The sequence below is a fragment of the Channa argus genome, chromosome 1, assembly GCF_033026475.1.
Source record: "Channa argus isolate prfri chromosome 1, Channa argus male v1.0, whole genome shotgun sequence".
In the NCBI taxonomy this organism is placed as follows: domain Eukaryota; kingdom Metazoa; phylum Chordata; class Actinopteri; order Anabantiformes; family Channidae; genus Channa; species Channa argus.
In genome coordinates, this window is record NC_090197.1 from 9399543 (window position 1) to 9414728 (window position 15186).

At 38.1% G+C, this 15186-nt stretch overlaps 13 non-coding genes across 13 annotated transcripts; all 13 read right to left on the bottom strand.

Moving 5' to 3' along the window:
- Positions 1-310: 310 nt before the first annotated feature.
- On the bottom strand, positions 311-404 carry trnai-uau (transfer RNA isoleucine (anticodon UAU)). Its single transcript has 2 exons — positions 367-404; positions 311-346 (listed from the first exon to the last, which is right to left on the bottom strand). It is a non-coding gene; the product is annotated as a tRNA-Ile (tRNA).
- Positions 405-1419: 1015 nt separating this feature from the next.
- trnai-uau (transfer RNA isoleucine (anticodon UAU)) lies at positions 1420-1513 on the bottom strand. Its single transcript has 2 exons — positions 1476-1513; positions 1420-1455 (listed from the first exon to the last, which is right to left on the bottom strand). It is a non-coding gene; the product is annotated as a tRNA-Ile (tRNA).
- A 972-nt stretch (positions 1514-2485) lies between these two features.
- On the bottom strand, positions 2486-2579 carry trnai-uau (transfer RNA isoleucine (anticodon UAU)). Its single transcript has 2 exons — positions 2542-2579; positions 2486-2521 (listed from the first exon to the last, which is right to left on the bottom strand). It is a non-coding gene; the product is annotated as a tRNA-Ile (tRNA).
- A 1418-nt stretch (positions 2580-3997) lies between these two features.
- On the bottom strand, positions 3998-4091 carry trnai-uau (transfer RNA isoleucine (anticodon UAU)). The gene is made up of 2 exons: positions 4054-4091; positions 3998-4033 (listed from the first exon to the last, which is right to left on the bottom strand). It is a non-coding gene; the product is annotated as a tRNA-Ile (tRNA).
- Positions 4092-4541: 450 nt separating this feature from the next.
- Positions 4542-4635, bottom strand: trnai-uau (transfer RNA isoleucine (anticodon UAU)). Its single transcript has 2 exons — positions 4598-4635; positions 4542-4577 (listed from the first exon to the last, which is right to left on the bottom strand). It is a non-coding gene; the product is annotated as a tRNA-Ile (tRNA).
- A 527-nt stretch (positions 4636-5162) lies between these two features.
- Positions 5163-5256, bottom strand: trnai-uau (transfer RNA isoleucine (anticodon UAU)). The gene is made up of 2 exons: positions 5219-5256; positions 5163-5198 (listed from the first exon to the last, which is right to left on the bottom strand). It is a non-coding gene; the product is annotated as a tRNA-Ile (tRNA).
- Positions 5257-5706: 450 nt separating this feature from the next.
- On the bottom strand, positions 5707-5800 carry trnai-uau (transfer RNA isoleucine (anticodon UAU)). Its single transcript has 2 exons — positions 5763-5800; positions 5707-5742 (listed from the first exon to the last, which is right to left on the bottom strand). It is a non-coding gene; the product is annotated as a tRNA-Ile (tRNA).
- A 1210-nt stretch (positions 5801-7010) lies between these two features.
- trnai-uau (transfer RNA isoleucine (anticodon UAU)) lies at positions 7011-7104 on the bottom strand. The gene is made up of 2 exons: positions 7067-7104; positions 7011-7046 (listed from the first exon to the last, which is right to left on the bottom strand). It is a non-coding gene; the product is annotated as a tRNA-Ile (tRNA).
- A 572-nt stretch (positions 7105-7676) lies between these two features.
- trnai-uau (transfer RNA isoleucine (anticodon UAU)) lies at positions 7677-7770 on the bottom strand. The gene is made up of 2 exons: positions 7733-7770; positions 7677-7712 (listed from the first exon to the last, which is right to left on the bottom strand). It is a non-coding gene; the product is annotated as a tRNA-Ile (tRNA).
- Positions 7771-11964: 4194 nt separating this feature from the next.
- trnai-uau (transfer RNA isoleucine (anticodon UAU)) lies at positions 11965-12058 on the bottom strand. The gene is made up of 2 exons: positions 12021-12058; positions 11965-12000 (listed from the first exon to the last, which is right to left on the bottom strand). It is a non-coding gene; the product is annotated as a tRNA-Ile (tRNA).
- Positions 12059-12557: 499 nt separating this feature from the next.
- trnai-uau (transfer RNA isoleucine (anticodon UAU)) lies at positions 12558-12651 on the bottom strand. Its single transcript has 2 exons — positions 12614-12651; positions 12558-12593 (listed from the first exon to the last, which is right to left on the bottom strand). It is a non-coding gene; the product is annotated as a tRNA-Ile (tRNA).
- A 1111-nt stretch (positions 12652-13762) lies between these two features.
- Positions 13763-13856, bottom strand: trnai-uau (transfer RNA isoleucine (anticodon UAU)). The gene is made up of 2 exons: positions 13819-13856; positions 13763-13798 (listed from the first exon to the last, which is right to left on the bottom strand). It is a non-coding gene; the product is annotated as a tRNA-Ile (tRNA).
- A 437-nt stretch (positions 13857-14293) lies between these two features.
- Positions 14294-14387, bottom strand: trnai-uau (transfer RNA isoleucine (anticodon UAU)). The gene is made up of 2 exons: positions 14350-14387; positions 14294-14329 (listed from the first exon to the last, which is right to left on the bottom strand). It is a non-coding gene; the product is annotated as a tRNA-Ile (tRNA).
- Positions 14388-15186: the final 799 nt, after the last annotated feature.

Consider the following 15186-nt stretch of genomic DNA (forward strand, 5'->3'; position numbering starts at 1 on the left):
ACCGTGCGCTGACCTTTTGCGCATCTGCAGTTTATTTGCTGTAGGATTTTATAAATGCTTAGGTTTACAAAGTAGAAGATGCAGTTTTGTAAAAGTTTACAAGTAGATGGTTTTGTCCAAAGTGAGTTACAACTCAGCATTAGACACTAGGGACATCTTGGGGGTCAGTGTCTTTGCCAGAGGAACTTTAACCTGTAGCCAAGCGAACTTGAAATCGAACCACTAACCCTGTCATGTGTGCATAATTGTGTTATTCATTAAGTTTAACTGTTCCACTAATCGAGTTCAGGTCCCCGTATTAAAACTAGGCTGCTCCAGGTGAGGCTCGAACTCTCAAACTCGGCATTGCTGTGCAGGTTACTGTCTTATAAGTACCGTGCGCTGACCGATTGCGCCACTGGAGCTCATGTGTGTCTTATTTGATATTTGGTTAAGAATATTCATTGATGAAATTAGTAGAAAATCTTTGGGTATTAGATGTTTTTTTTACATGTGTCATATTTGATATTTGGTTAAAAATATTCATTGATGAAATTAGTAGAAAAAGTTTGTAAATTAGATGTTTTATTTACTGTAAACGTTCATTTATTCGCTTGGCATTGCTCTTCTATCTTATCATAACCGTGCGCTGACCTTTTGCGCAGCTGCAGTTTATTTGCTGTAGGATTTTATAAATGCTTAGGTTTACAAAGTAGAAGATGCATTTTTGTAAAAGTTTACAAGTAGATGGTTTTGTCCAAAGTGAGTTACAACTCAGCATTAGACACATCTTGGGGGTCAGTGTCTTTTGCCAGAGAAACCTTAACCTGTAGCCGGGTGAACTTGAAATCAAACCACTAACCCTGTCATGTGTGCATAATTGTGTTGTTGGTTAAGTTTAACTGTTCCACTTAACTGTTCCACTAATCATGTTCAATTGGTCTTCTATCTTATCAGAACCGGGCGCTGACCTTTTGCTCCGCTGCAGTTTATTTGCTGTAGGATTTTATAAATACTTAGGTTTACAAAGTAGAAGATGCATTTTTGTAGAAAAAGTTTGTGTATTAGATGTTTTTTTAACTGTAAACATTCATTTATTTGCTTGGCATTGCTCTTCTGTCTTATCAGAACCGGGCGCTGACCTTTTGCACAGCTGCAGTTTATTTGCTGTGTGATTTTAAAAATGCTTAGGTTTACAAAGTAGAAGATGCATTTTTGTAAAAGTTTACAAGTAGATGGTTTTGTCCAAAGTGAGTTACAACTCAGCATTAGACACTAGGGACATCTTGGGGGTCAGTGTCTTTTGCCAGAAAAAGTTTAACGTGTAGCAAGGCGAACTTGAAATCGAACCACTAACCCTGTCATGTGTGCATTATTGTGTTGTTGGTTAAGTTTAACTGTTCCACTAATCTAGTTCAGGTCCCCGTATTAAAACTAGGCTGCTCCAGGTGAGGCTCGAACTCACAACCTCGGCATTGCTATGCAGGTTACTGTCTTATAAGTACCGTGCGCTGACCTATTGTGCCACTGGAGCTCACGTGTGTCTTATTTGATATTTGCTTAAGAATAATCATTGATGAAATTAGTAGAAAATCTTTGGGTATTAGATGTTTTTTTTACATGTGTCATATTTGATATTTGGTTAAAAATATTCATTGATGAAATTAGTAGAAAAAGTTTGTATATTAGATGTTTTATTTACTGTAAACGTTCATTTATTTGCTTGGCATTGCTCTTCTGTCTTATCAGAACCGGGCGCTGACCTTTTGCACCGCTGCAGTTTATTTGCTGTAGGTTTTTAAAAATGCTTAGGTTTACAAAGTAGAAGATGCATTTTTGTAAAAGTGTATGAGTAGATGGTTTTGTCCAAAGTGACTTACAACTCAGCATTAGACACTAGGGACATCTTGGGGGTCAGTGTCTTTGCCGGAGAAACTCTAACCTGTAGCCAAGCGAACTTGAAATCGAACCACTAACCCTGTCATGTGTGCATAATTGTGTTATTCATTAAGTTTAACTGTTCCACTTATAAGACAGCGCTGACCTATTGCGCCACTGGAGCTCATGTGTGTCATGTTTGATGTTTGGTTAATAATATTCATTGATGAAATTAGTAGAAAATCTTTGTGTATTAGATATTTTTTTTAGTGTAAACATTCATTTATTTGCTTGGCATTGCTCTTCTGTCTTATCATAACCGTGCGCTGACCTTTTGCGCATCTGCAGTTTATTTGCTGTAGGATTTTATAAATGCTTAGGTTTACAAAGTAGAAGATGCAGTTTTGTAAAAGTTTACAAGTAGATGGTTTTGTCCAAAGTGAGTTTCTACTCAGCATTAGACACTAGGGACATCTTGGGGGTCAGTGTCTTTGCCGGAGAAACTTTAACCTGTAGCCAAGCGAACTTGAAATCGAACCACTAACCCTGTCATGTGTGCATAATTGTGTTATTCATTAAGTTTAACTGTTCCACTAATCGAGTTCAGGTCCCCGTATTAAAACTAGGCTGCTCCAGGTGAGGCTCGAACTCACAACCTCGGCATTGCTGTGCAGGTTACTGTCTTATAAGTACCGCGCGCTGACCGATTGCGCCACTGGAGCTCATGTGTGTCTTATTTGATATTTGGTTAAGAATATTCATTGATGAAATTAGTAGAAAATCTTTGGGTATTAGATGTTTTTTTTACATGTGTCATATTTGATATTTGGTTAAAAATATTCATTGATGAAATTAGTAGAAAAAGTTTGTATATTAGATGTTTTATTTACTGTAAACATTCATTTATTTGCTTGGCATTGCTCTTCTGTCTTATCAGAACCGGGCGCTGACCTTTTGCACCGCTGCAGTTTATTTGCTGTAGGTTTTTAAAAATGCTTAGGTTTACAAAGTAGAAGATGCATTTTTGTAAAAGTGTATGAGTAGATGGTTTTGTCCAAAGTGACTTACAACTCAGCATTAGACACTAGGGACATCTTGGGGGTCAGTGTCTTTGCCGGAGAAACTCTAACCTGTAGCCAAGCGAACTTGAAATCGAACCACTAACCCTGTCATGTGTGCATAATTGTGTTATTCATTAAGTTTAACTGTTCCACTTATAAGACAGCGCTGACCTATTGCGCCACTGGAGCTCATGTGTGTCATGTTTAATGTTTGGTTAATAATATTCATTGATGATATTAGTACAAAATCTTTGTGTATTAGATATTTTTTTTAGTGTAAACATTCATTTATTTGCTTGGCATTGCTCTTCTGTCTTATCAGAACCGGTCGCTGACCTTTTGCACCGCTGCAGTTTATTTGCTGTGTGATTTTAAAAATGCTTAGGTTTACAAAGTAGAAGATGCATTTTTGTAAAAGTTTACAAGTAGATGGTTTTGTCCAAAGTGACTTACAACTCAGCATTAGACACTAGGGACATCTTGGGGGTCAGGGTCTTTGCCGGAGAAACTTTAACCTGTAGCCAGGCGAACTTGAAATCGAACCACTAACCCTGTCATGTGTGCATAATTGTGTTATTCATTAAGTTTAACTGTTCCACTTATAAGACAGCGCTGACCTATTGCGCCACTGGAGCTCATGTGTGTCATGTTTGATGTTTGGTTAATAATATTCATTGATGAAATTAGTAGAAAATCTTTGTGTATTAGATATTTTTTTTAGTGTAAACATTCATTTATTTGCTTGGCATTGCTCTTCTGTCTTATCAGAACCGGTCGCTGACCTTTTGCACCGCTGCAGTTTATTTGCTGTAGGTTTTTAAAAATGCTTAGGTTTACAAAGTAGAAGATGCATTTTTGTAAAAGTTTACAAGTAGATGGTTTTGTCCAAAGTGAGTTACAACTCAGCATTAGACACTAGGGACATCTTGGGGGTCAGTGTCTTTGCCAGAGAAACTTTAACCTGTAGCCAGGCGAACTTGAAATCGAACCACTAACCCTGTCATGTGTGCCTTATTGTGTTATTCATTAAGTTTAATCGTTCCACTAATTGAGTTCAGGTCCCCGTATTAAAACTAGGCTGCTCCAGGTGAGGCTCGAACTCACAACCTCGGCATTGCTGTGCAGGTTACTATCTTATAAGTACCGCGCGCTGACCGATTGCGCCACTGGAGCTCACGTGTGTCTTATTTGATATTTGCTTAAGAATAATCATTGATGAAATTAGTAGAAAATCTTTGTGTATTAGATGTTTTTTTTACTGTAAACATTCATTTATTTGCTTGGCATTGCTCTTTTGTCTTATCAGAACCAGGCGCTGACCTTTTGCACCGCTGCAGTTTATTTGCTGTAGGTTTTTAAAAATACTTAGATTTACAAAGTAGAAAATGCATTTTTGTAAAAGTTTACAAGTAGATGGTTTTGTCCAAAGTGAGTTACTACTCAGCATTAGACACTAGGGACATCTTGGGGGTCAGTGTCAGTGTCTTTGCCAGAGAAACTTTAACCTGTAGCCAGGCGAACTTGAAATCGAACCACTAACCCTGTCATGTGTGCATAATTGTGTTTTTGGTTAAGTTTAATTGTTCCACTAATTGAGTTCAGGTCCCCGTATTAAAACTAGGCTGCTCCAGGTGAGGCTCGAACTCACAACCTCGGCATTGCTGTGCAGGTTACTGTCTTATAAGTACCGCGCACTGACCTATTGCGCCACTGGAGCTCACATGTGTTATATTTGATATTTGGTTAAGAATATTCATTGTTGAAAGTAGTAGAAAATCTTTGGGTATTAGATGTTTTTTTTTACGTGTCATATTTGATATTTGGTTAAGAATATTCATTGATGAAATTAGTAGAAAAAGTTTGTGTATTAGATGTTTTTTTTAACTGTAAACATTCATTTATTTGCTTGGCATTGCTCTTCTGTCTTATCAGAACCGGGCGCTGACCTTTTGCACAGCTGCAGTTTATTTGCTGTGTGATTTTAAAAATGCTTAGGTTTACAAAGTAGAAGATGCATTTTTGTAAAAGTTTACAAGTAGATGGTTTTGTCCAAAGTGAGTTACAACTCAGCATTAGACACTAGGGACATCTTGGGGGTCAGTGTCTTTTGCCAGAAAAAGCTTAACCTGTAGCCAGGCGAACTTGAAATCGAACCACTAACTCTGTCATGTGTGCATTATTGTGTTGTTGGTTAAGTTTAACTGTTCCACTAATCTAATTCAGGTCCCCGTATTAAAACTAGGCTGCTCCAGGTGAGGCTCGAACTCACAACCTCGGCATTGCTATGCAGGTTACTGTCTTATAATTACCGCGCGCTGACCTATTGTGCCACTGGAGCTCACGTGTGTCTTATTTGATATTTGCTTAAGAATAATCATTGATGAAATTAGTAGAAAATCTTTGTGTATTAGATGTTTTTTTTACTGTAAACATTCATGTATTTGCCTGGCATTGCTCTTTTGTCTTATCAGAACCAGGCGCTGACCTTTTGCACCGCTGCAGTTTATTTGCTGTGTGATTTTAAAAATGCTTAGGTTTACAAAGTAGAAGATGCATTTTTGTAAAAGTTTACAAGTAGATGGTTTTGTCCAAAGTGAGTTTCTACTCAGCATTAGACAATAGGGACATCTTGGGGGTCAGTGTCAGTGTCTTTGCCAGAGAAACTTTAACCTGTAGCCAGGCGAACTTGAAATCGAACCACTAACCCTGTCATGTGTGCATAGTTGTGTTTTTGGTTAAGTTTAATCGTTCCACTAATCGAGTTCAGGTCCCCGTATTAAAATTAGGCTGCTCCAGGTGAGGCTCGAACTCACAACCTCGGCATTGCTGTGCAGGTTACTGTCTTATAAGTACCGTGCGCTGACCGATTGCGCCACTGGAGCTCATGTGCGTCTTATTTGATATTTGGTTAAGAATATTCATTGATGAAATTAGTAGAAAATCTTTGGGTATTAGATGTTTTTTTTTACATGTGTCATATTTGATATTTGGTTAAAAATATTCATTGATGAAATTAGTAGAAAAAGTTTGTATTTTAGATGTTTTTTCACATCTTGGGGGTCAGTGTCTTTTGCCAGAGAAACTTTAACCTGTAGCCAAGCGAACTTGAAATCGAACCACTAACCCTGTCATGTGTGCATAATTGTGTTATTCATTAAGTTTAACTGTTCCACTTATAAGACAGCGCTGACCTATTGCGCCACTGGAGCTCATGTGTGTCATGTTTGATGTTTGGTTAATAATATTCATTGATGAAATTAGTAGAAAATCTTTGTGTATTAGATATTTTTTTTAGTGTAAACATTCATTTATTTGCTTGGCATTGCTCTTCTGTCTTATCAGAACCGGTCGCTGACCTTTTGCACCGCTGCAGTTTATTTGCTGTGTGATTTTAAAAATGCTTAGGTTTACAAAGTAGAAGATGCATTTTTGTAAAAGTTTACAAGTAGATGGTTTTGTCCAAAGTGACTTACAACTCAGCATTAGACACTAGGGACATCTTGGGGGTCAGTGTCTTTGCCGGAGAAACTTTAACCTGTAGCCAGGCGAACTTGAAATCGAACCACTAACCCTGTCATGTGTGCATAATTGTGTTATTCATTAAGTTTAACTGTTCCACTTATAAGACAGCGCTGACCTATTGCGCCATTGGAGCTCATGTGTGTCATGTTTGATGTTTGGTTAATAATATTCATTGATGAAATTAGTAGAAAATCTTTGTGTATTAGATATTTTTTTTAGTGTAAACATTCATTTATTTGCTTGGCATTGCTCTTCTGTCTTATCAGAACCGGGGACTGACCTTTTGCACCGCTGCAGTTTATTTGCTGTAGGTTTTTAAAAATGCTTAGGTTTACAAAGTAGAAGATGCATTTTTGTAAAAGTTTACAAGTAGATGGTTTTGTCCAAAGTGAGTTACAACTCAGCATTAGACACATCTTGGGGGTCAGTGTCCTTGCCAGAGAAACTTTAACCTGTAGCCAGGCGAACTTGAAATCGAACCACTAACCCTGTCATGTGTGCATTATTGTGTTGTTGGTTAAATTTTACTGTTCCACTAATCGAGTTCTGGTCCCCGTATTAAAACTAGCCTGCTCCAGGTGAGGATTGAACTCACAACCTCGGCATTGCTGTGCAGGTTACTGTCTTATAAGTACCACGTGCTGACCTATTGCACCACTGGAGCTCACGTGTGTTATATTTTATATTTGCTTAAGAATAATCATTGATGAAATTAGTAGAAAATCTTTGTGTATTAGATGTTTTTTTTACGTATCATATTTGATATTTGGTTAAAAATATTCATTGATGAAATTAGTAGAAAAAGTTTGTATATTAGATGTTTTATTTACTGTAAACATTCATTTATTTGCTTGGCATTGCTCTTCTGTCTTATCATAACCGTGCGATGACCTTTTGCGCAACTGCAGTTTATTTGCTGTAGGATTTTATAAATGCTTAGGTTTACAAAGTAGAAGATGCAGTTTTGTAAAAGTTTACAAGTAGATGGTTTTGTCCAAAGTGAGTTACAACTCAGCATTAGACACTAGGGACATCTTGGGGGTCAGTGTCTTTGGCGGAGAAACTTTAACCTGTAGCCAAGCGAACTTGAAATCGAACCACTAATGCACTAGATGCATTTTTGTAAAAGTGTTTGAGTAGATGGTTTTGTCCAAAGTGACTTACAACTCAGCATTAGACACTAGGGACATCTTCGGTTCCACTAATCGAGTTCAGGTCCCCGTATTAAAACTAGGCTGCTCCAGGAGAGGCTTGAACTCACTACCTCGGCATTGCTGTGCAGGTTGCTGTCTTATAAGTACCGTGCGCTGACCGATTGCGCCACTGGAGCTCATGTGTGTCTTATTTGATATTTGGTTAAGAATATTCATTGATGAAATTAGTAGAAAATCTTTGGGTATTAGATGTTTTTTTTACATGTGTCAAATTTGATATTTGGTTAAAAATATTCATTGATGAAATTAGTAGAAAAAGTTTGTAAATTAGATGTTTTATTTACTGTAAACGTTCATTTATTCGCTTGGCATTGCTCTTCTATCTTATCATAACCGTGCGCTGACCTTTTGCGCAGCTGCAGTTTATTTGCTGTAGGATTTTATAAATGCTTAGGTTTACAAAGTAGAAGATGCATTTTTGTAAAAGTTTACAAGTAGATGGTTTTGTCCAAAGTGAGTTACAACTCAGCATTAGACACATCTTGGGGGTCAGTGTCTTTTGCCAGAGAAACTTTAACCTGTAGCCGGGCGAACTTGAAATTCAATTCAATTCAATTCAACTTTATTTATATAGCGCCAATTCACAACAAAGTCATCTCAGGGCACTTTACAGAATAAAGTCAAGATTATAAAGATATATAAAGAGAACCCAACAATTCCCCCTGGAGCAAGCCATAGGCAACAGTGGAGAGGAAAAACTCCCTTTAACGGAAGAAACCTCCAGCAGAACCAGGCTCAGGGTGGACGGCCATCTGCCTCGACCGGTTGGGGTGAGTGGAAAGGGGAGAGAGAAAAGAACAGAGCAACAAAAAGCAATAACAAAACATCGGGCAGATTGGTAGGACCAGTAGCTGCACGCTGGAAGACACACAGCTTCAAAGCCGGGGGACACCTGCAGAAAGGGACAGAGAGAGGGGGACAGAGGAGGACAAAGACAACTACGGGAGAGAACACACAGAGTTAATGACATACAGTGGTGAGAATTGCGGGGTGAGAGGAGAGGAGAGATGGTCAAGAGGAGGAAAGGAGCTCAGTGCATTGGGGGGTGGGTCCCCCAGCAGTCTAAGCCTATGGCAGCATAACTATAACTAACTATATGCTTTATTAAAGAGGAAGGTTTTAAGCTTAGACTTAAAAGTAGAGAGGGTGTCTGCTTCCCGAATCTGAACTGGGAGCTGGTTCCACAAGAGAGGAGCTTGATAGCTAAAGGCTCTACCTCCCATTCTACTTTTGGAAATTCTGGGAACCACAAGTAGGCCTGCATTCTGAGACCGAAGTGGTCTACTGGGATGATATGGTGCTATGAGGTCTTCTATATATGATGGAGCCTGACCATTCAGAGCTTTATATGTAAGAAGCAGGGTTTTAAATTCTATTCTAAATTTAATGGGAAGCCAATGGAGAGAAGCTAGTGAAGGTGAAATATGATCTCTCTTGCTAGTTCCAGTCAGCACTCTTGCTGCAGCATTTTGGATTAATTGCAGGCTCTTTAGGGAGTTACTGGGGCATCCTGAAAGTAGGGAATTACAGTAGTCCAACCTAGAAGTAACAAATGCATGGACCAGTTTTTCGGCATCATTTTGAGACAGTATGCTCCTAATTTTGGCAATGTTCCGTAGGTGGAAGAAGGCTGTTCTAGAGATTTGTTTTATATGTGACTTAAAGGACAGATCCTGATCAAAAATAACTCCAAGGTTCCTTGCAGTAGTACTGGAGGCCAGACTTATGCCATCTAGGGTAACAATATGGTTGGACATCATATCTCTGATATTTTTGGGCCCAAATACTATGACTTCAGTTTTGTCTGAGTTTAAAAGTAAAAAATTGTGGGACATCCAGGCCTTTATGTCTTGTAGGCATGCTTGAAGCTTTATTAACTGATTATTTTCATCTGGTTCCATAGATAAATATAGCTGGGTATCATCAGCATAACAGTGGAAATTTATGGAGTGTTTTCTAATAATGTTGCCTGAAGGAGACATATATAAAGTAAAAAGTATTGGTCCTAACACAGAGCCTTGTGGAACTCCATAGCTAACCTTTGTGTGCATGGAGGATTCATCATTAACATGAACAAATTGAAATCTATCAGACAGATAGGATTTAAACCAACCTAGTGCAGTTCCTGTAATTCCAATTTCATGTTCCAGTCTCTGTAATAAAATGTTATGATCAATGGTATCAAATGCGGCACTAAGATCTAACAGAACAAGTATAGAGATGAGTCCATTATCTGAGGCCATGAGAAGATCGTTGGTGACTTTTACCAGTGCTGTTTCTGTACTATGATGAACTCTAAATCCTGACTGAAACTCTTCATACAAATTATTCCTATGAAGGTGATCACATAATTGTTTTGCGACTACTTTTTCAATTATTTTAGAAATAAAGGGGAGATTAGATATTGGTCTGTAATTGGCTAAAACACCTGGGTCAAGACAGGGTTTTTTAAGTAATGGTTTAATTACAGCTACCTTATAGGCCTGTGGTACATAGCCTGTTTCTAAAGATAGATTGATGATATCTAATATGAACGTATCTATTAAGGGTAAAGCTTCCTTGAGCAGCTTAGTTGGAATAGGGTCTAGCAGACAGGTTGTTGGTTTAGAAGAGGTAATAATTGAAGTTAGCTCAGAGAGATCTATGGGTAAAAAGCAGTCTAACAGGGAGTGGGGCCTTATCCATGATTCTAGCACTGCTGTACATGAAGATCTATCTGTAATTTTTGGGGGGAGGATCTGGTGAATACTTTCTCTAATAGCTACAATTTTATTCATAAAGAAGGTCATGAAGTCATTGCTGCTCAAAGTTAAGGGAATAGTAGGCTCAACAGAACTATGGCTCTTAGTCAGCCTGGCTACAGTGCTGAACAGAAACCGGGGGTTGTTCTTGTTTTCTTCTATTAATGATGAATAATATGCTGTTCTGGCATCACTGAGAGCTTTTTTGTACGTTTTTAAACTATTTTTCCAGGCTAAATGAGATTCTTCTAACTTTCTGGAACGCCACTTCCTTTCTAACTTTCGTGTTTCCTGTTTTAAGTTGCGTGTTTGTGAACTATACCATGGAGATCGCCTCTGCTGATTTACTGCCTTCTTTTTTAGAGGGGCAACACTATCGAGTATTGTACGTAGTGAGGCTGCAGAATTGTCAACAAGATAATCTACTTGTGCAGGAGTAACATTAAGGAGACTACTTCCCATTGTATTAACATATGGTGAAGCAAATGATGAAGAAATAATTTCTTTAAATTTGTTGACAGCTTTTTCACTTAAGCATCTGCTATAGTGGAATTTTTCCCTAACTGCTATATAGTCCGTTATTGTAAATTCAAATGTTATTAAAAAATGGTCAGACAGAAGAGAGTTGTGAGGACATATTGTTAAATTATCCGTTTCAATTCCATACGTAAGGACAAGGTCTAACGTGTGACTAAAACAGTGAGTGGGTTTATTTACACTTTGGGAAAAACCAATTGAATCTAATAATGAATTAAACGCAGTGCTCAGGCAGTTACTGTCAGCATCTACATGAATGTTAAAGTCACCCACTATAATGACTTTATCTGTACTAAGCACTAAATCAGATAGAAAATCAGAAAATTCAATCAAAAACTCTGAATAAGGGACTGGAGGACGGTACACGATAACAAATAATAGTGGTTTTTGAGTTTTCCAGTTTGGGTGTGAAAGGCTAAGAGTAAGACTCTCAAATGAGTTATAACTATGTTTAGGTCTAGGAATTATTGATAAGCTACAATGGAAGATTGCTGCAACTCCTCCACCTCGGCCTGTGCTTCTAGGAACATGGTAATTAATATGACTTGGGGGGTTGACTCATTTAAACTGACATATTCTTCCTGCTGCAACCAAGTTTCAGTGAGACAAAATAAATCGAACTGATGATCACTTATTAAGTCATTTACTAACAGAGATTTAGAAGAGAGAGATCTGATATTTAATAATCCACATTTAATAGTTTTGGGGTTTTGTTCTGTAAGAGGAGTAGTCTTAACTTTTATTAGGTTATTATGATTAACTCCTCTTGTTGTCATATTTACTTTATGTAATTTAGGTCGGGGAACAGACACAGTCTCTATAGGTATGTTGGAGTTGTGGGGGGTGACGGTTGTAAGGACACTGCAGAGAGGCGTGTAGGACTGGATCTCTGCATCCTAGGCTCAACTCTGGATTGTCATACTTTTGGTTGTTAAATCAAACCACTAACCCTGTCATGTGTGCATTATTGTGTTGTTGGTTAAGTTTAACTGTTCCACTAATCAAGTTCAGGTCCCCGTATTAAAACTAGGCTGCTCCAGGTGAGGCTCGAACTCACAACCTCGGCATTGCTATGCAGGTTACTGTCTTATAAGTACCGCGCGCTGACCTATTGCGCCACTGGAGCTCATGTGTGTCTTATTTGATATTTGGTTAAGAATATTAATTGATGAAATTAGTAGAAAATCTTTGGGTATTAGATGTTTTTTTTACATGTGTCATATTGGATATTTGGTTAAAAATATTCATTGATGAAATTAGTAGAAAAAGTTTGTATATTAGATGTTTTATTTACTGTAAACATTCATTTATTTGCTTGGCATTGCTCTTCTGTCTTATCAGAACCGGGCGCTGACCTTTTGCACCGCTGCATTTTAAAGTTTCAAAGTAGAATATGCATTTTTATAAAAGTTTACAAGTAGATGGTTTTGTCTAAAGTGACTTACAACTCAGCATTAGACACTAGGGACATCTTGGGGGTCAGTGTCTTTGCCGGAGAAACTTTAACCTGTAGCCAAGCGAACTTGAAATCGAACCACTAACCCTGTCATGTGTGCATAATTGTGTTATTCATTAAGTTTAATCGTTCCACTAATCGAGTTCAGCTCCCCGTATTAAAACTAGGACGCTCCAGGTGAGGCTCGAACTCACAACCTCGGCATTGCTGTGCAGGTTACTGTCTTATAAGTACCGCGCGCTGACCTATTGCGCCACTGGAGCTCACGTGTGTTATACTTGATATTTGGTTAAGAATATTCATTGATGAAATTAGTAGAAAATCTTTGGGTATTAGATGTTTTTTTTACATGTGTCATATTTGATATTTGGTTAAAAATATTCATTGATGAAATTAGTAGAAAAAGTTTGTATATTAGATGTTTTTTTTACTGTAAACATTCATTTATTTGCTTGGCATTGCTCTTCTGTCTTATCAGAACCGGTCGCTGACCTTTTGCACCGCTGCAGTTTATTTGCTGTGTGATTTTAAAAAGGCTTAGGTTTACAAAGTAGAAGATGCATTTTTGTAAAAGTGTATGAGTAGATGGTTTTGTCCAAAGTGACTTACAACTCAGCATTAGACACTAGGGACATCTTGGGGGTCAGTGTCTTTGCCAGAGGAACTTTAACCTGTAGCCAAGCGAACTTGAAATCGAACCACTAACCCTGTCATGTGTGCATAATTGTGTTATTCATTAAGTTTAACTGTTCTACTAATCGAGTTCAGGTCCCCGTATTAAAACTAGGCTGCTCCAGGTGAGGCTCGAACTCACAACCTCGGCATTGCTGTGCAGGTTACTGTCGTTATAAGTATCGCGCGCTGAGCTATTGTGATATTTGGTTAAGAATATTCATTGATGAAATTAGTAGAAAATCTTTGGGTATTAGATGTTTTTTTTACGTATCATATTTGATATTTGGTTAAACATATTCATTGATGAAATTAGTAGAAAAAGTTTGTATATTAGATGTTTTATTTACTGTAAACGTTCATTTATTTGCTTGGCATTGCTCTTCTGTCTTATCATAACCGTGCGCTGACCTTTTGCGCAGCTGCAGTTTATTTGCTGTAGGATTTTATAAATGCTTAGGTTTACAAAGTAGAAGATGCATTTTTGTAAAAGTTTACAAGTAGATGGTTTTGTCCAAAGTGAGTTACAACTCAGCATTAGACACTAGGGACATCTTGGGGGTCAGTGTCTTTGCCAGAGAAACTTTAACCTGTAGCCGGGCGAACTTGAACCACTAACCCTGTCATGTGTGCATAATTGTGTTGTTGGTTAAGTTTAACTGTTCCACTAATTGAGTTCAGGTCCCCGTATTAAAACTAGGCTGCTTCAGGTGAGGCTCGAACTCACAACCTCGGCATTGCTATGCACGTTACTGTCTTATAAGTACCGCGCGCTGACCTATTGCGCCACTGGAGTTCATGTGTGTCATGTTTGATGTTTGCTTAAGAATATTCATTGATGAAATTAGTAGAAAAAGTTTGTATATTAGATGTTTTATTTACTGTAAACGTTCATTTATTTGCTTGGCATTGCTCTTCTGTCTTATCAGAACCGGGCGCTGACCTTTTGCTCCGCTGCAGTTTATTTGCTGTAGGATTTTATAAATGCTTAGGTTTACAAAGTAGAAGATGCATTTTTGTAAAAGTTTACAAGTAGATGGTTTTGTCCAAAGTGAGTTACAACTCAGCATTAGACACATCTTGGGGGTCAGTGTCTTTGCCAGAGAAACTTTAACCTGTAGCCGGGCGAACTTGAAATCGAACCACTAACCCTGTCATGTGTGCATAATTGTGTTGTTGGATAAGTTTAACTGTTCCACTAATCGAGTTCAGGTCCCCGTATTAAAACTAGGCTGCTCCAGGTGAGGCTCGAACTCACAACCTTGGCATTGCTATGCAGGTTACTGTCTTATAAGTACCGCGCGCTGACCTATTGCGCCACTGGAGCTCACGTGTGTCTTATTTGATATTTGGTTAAAAATATTCATTGATGAAATTAGTAGAAAATCTTTGTGTATTAGATATTTTTTTACTGTAAACATTCATTTATTTGCTTGGCATTGCTCTTCTGTCTTATCAGAACCGCGCGCTGACCTTTTGCACCGCTGCAGTTTATTTGCAGTAGGTTTTTAAAAATGCTTAGGTTTACAAAGTAGAAGATGCATTTTTGTAAAAGTGTATGAGTAGATGGTTTTGTCCAAAGTGACTTACAACTCAGCATTAGACACTACGGACATCTTGGGGGTCAGTGTCTTTGCTGGAGAAACTTTAACCTGTAGCCAAGCGAACTTGAAATCGAACCACTAACCCTGTCATGTGTGCATAATTGTGTTATTCATTAAGTTTAACTGTTCCACTTATAAGACAGCGCTGACCTATTGCGCCACTGGAGCTCATGTGTGTCATGTTTGATGTTTGGTTAAGAATATTCATTGATGAAATTAGTAGAAAAAGTTTGTATATTAGATGTTTTATTTACTGTAAACGTTCATTTATTTGCTTGGCATTGCTCTTCTGTCTTATCAGAACCGGGCGCTGACGTTTTGCTCCGCTGCAGTTTATTTGCTGTAGGATTTTATAAATACTTAGGTTTACAAAGTAGAAGATGCATTTTTGTAAAAGTTTTTGAGTAGATGGTTTTGTCCAAAGTGACTTACAACTCAGCATTAGACACTAGGGACATCTTCGGGGTCAGTGTCTTTGCCGGAGAAACTTTAACCTGTAGCCGGGCGAACTTGAACCACTAA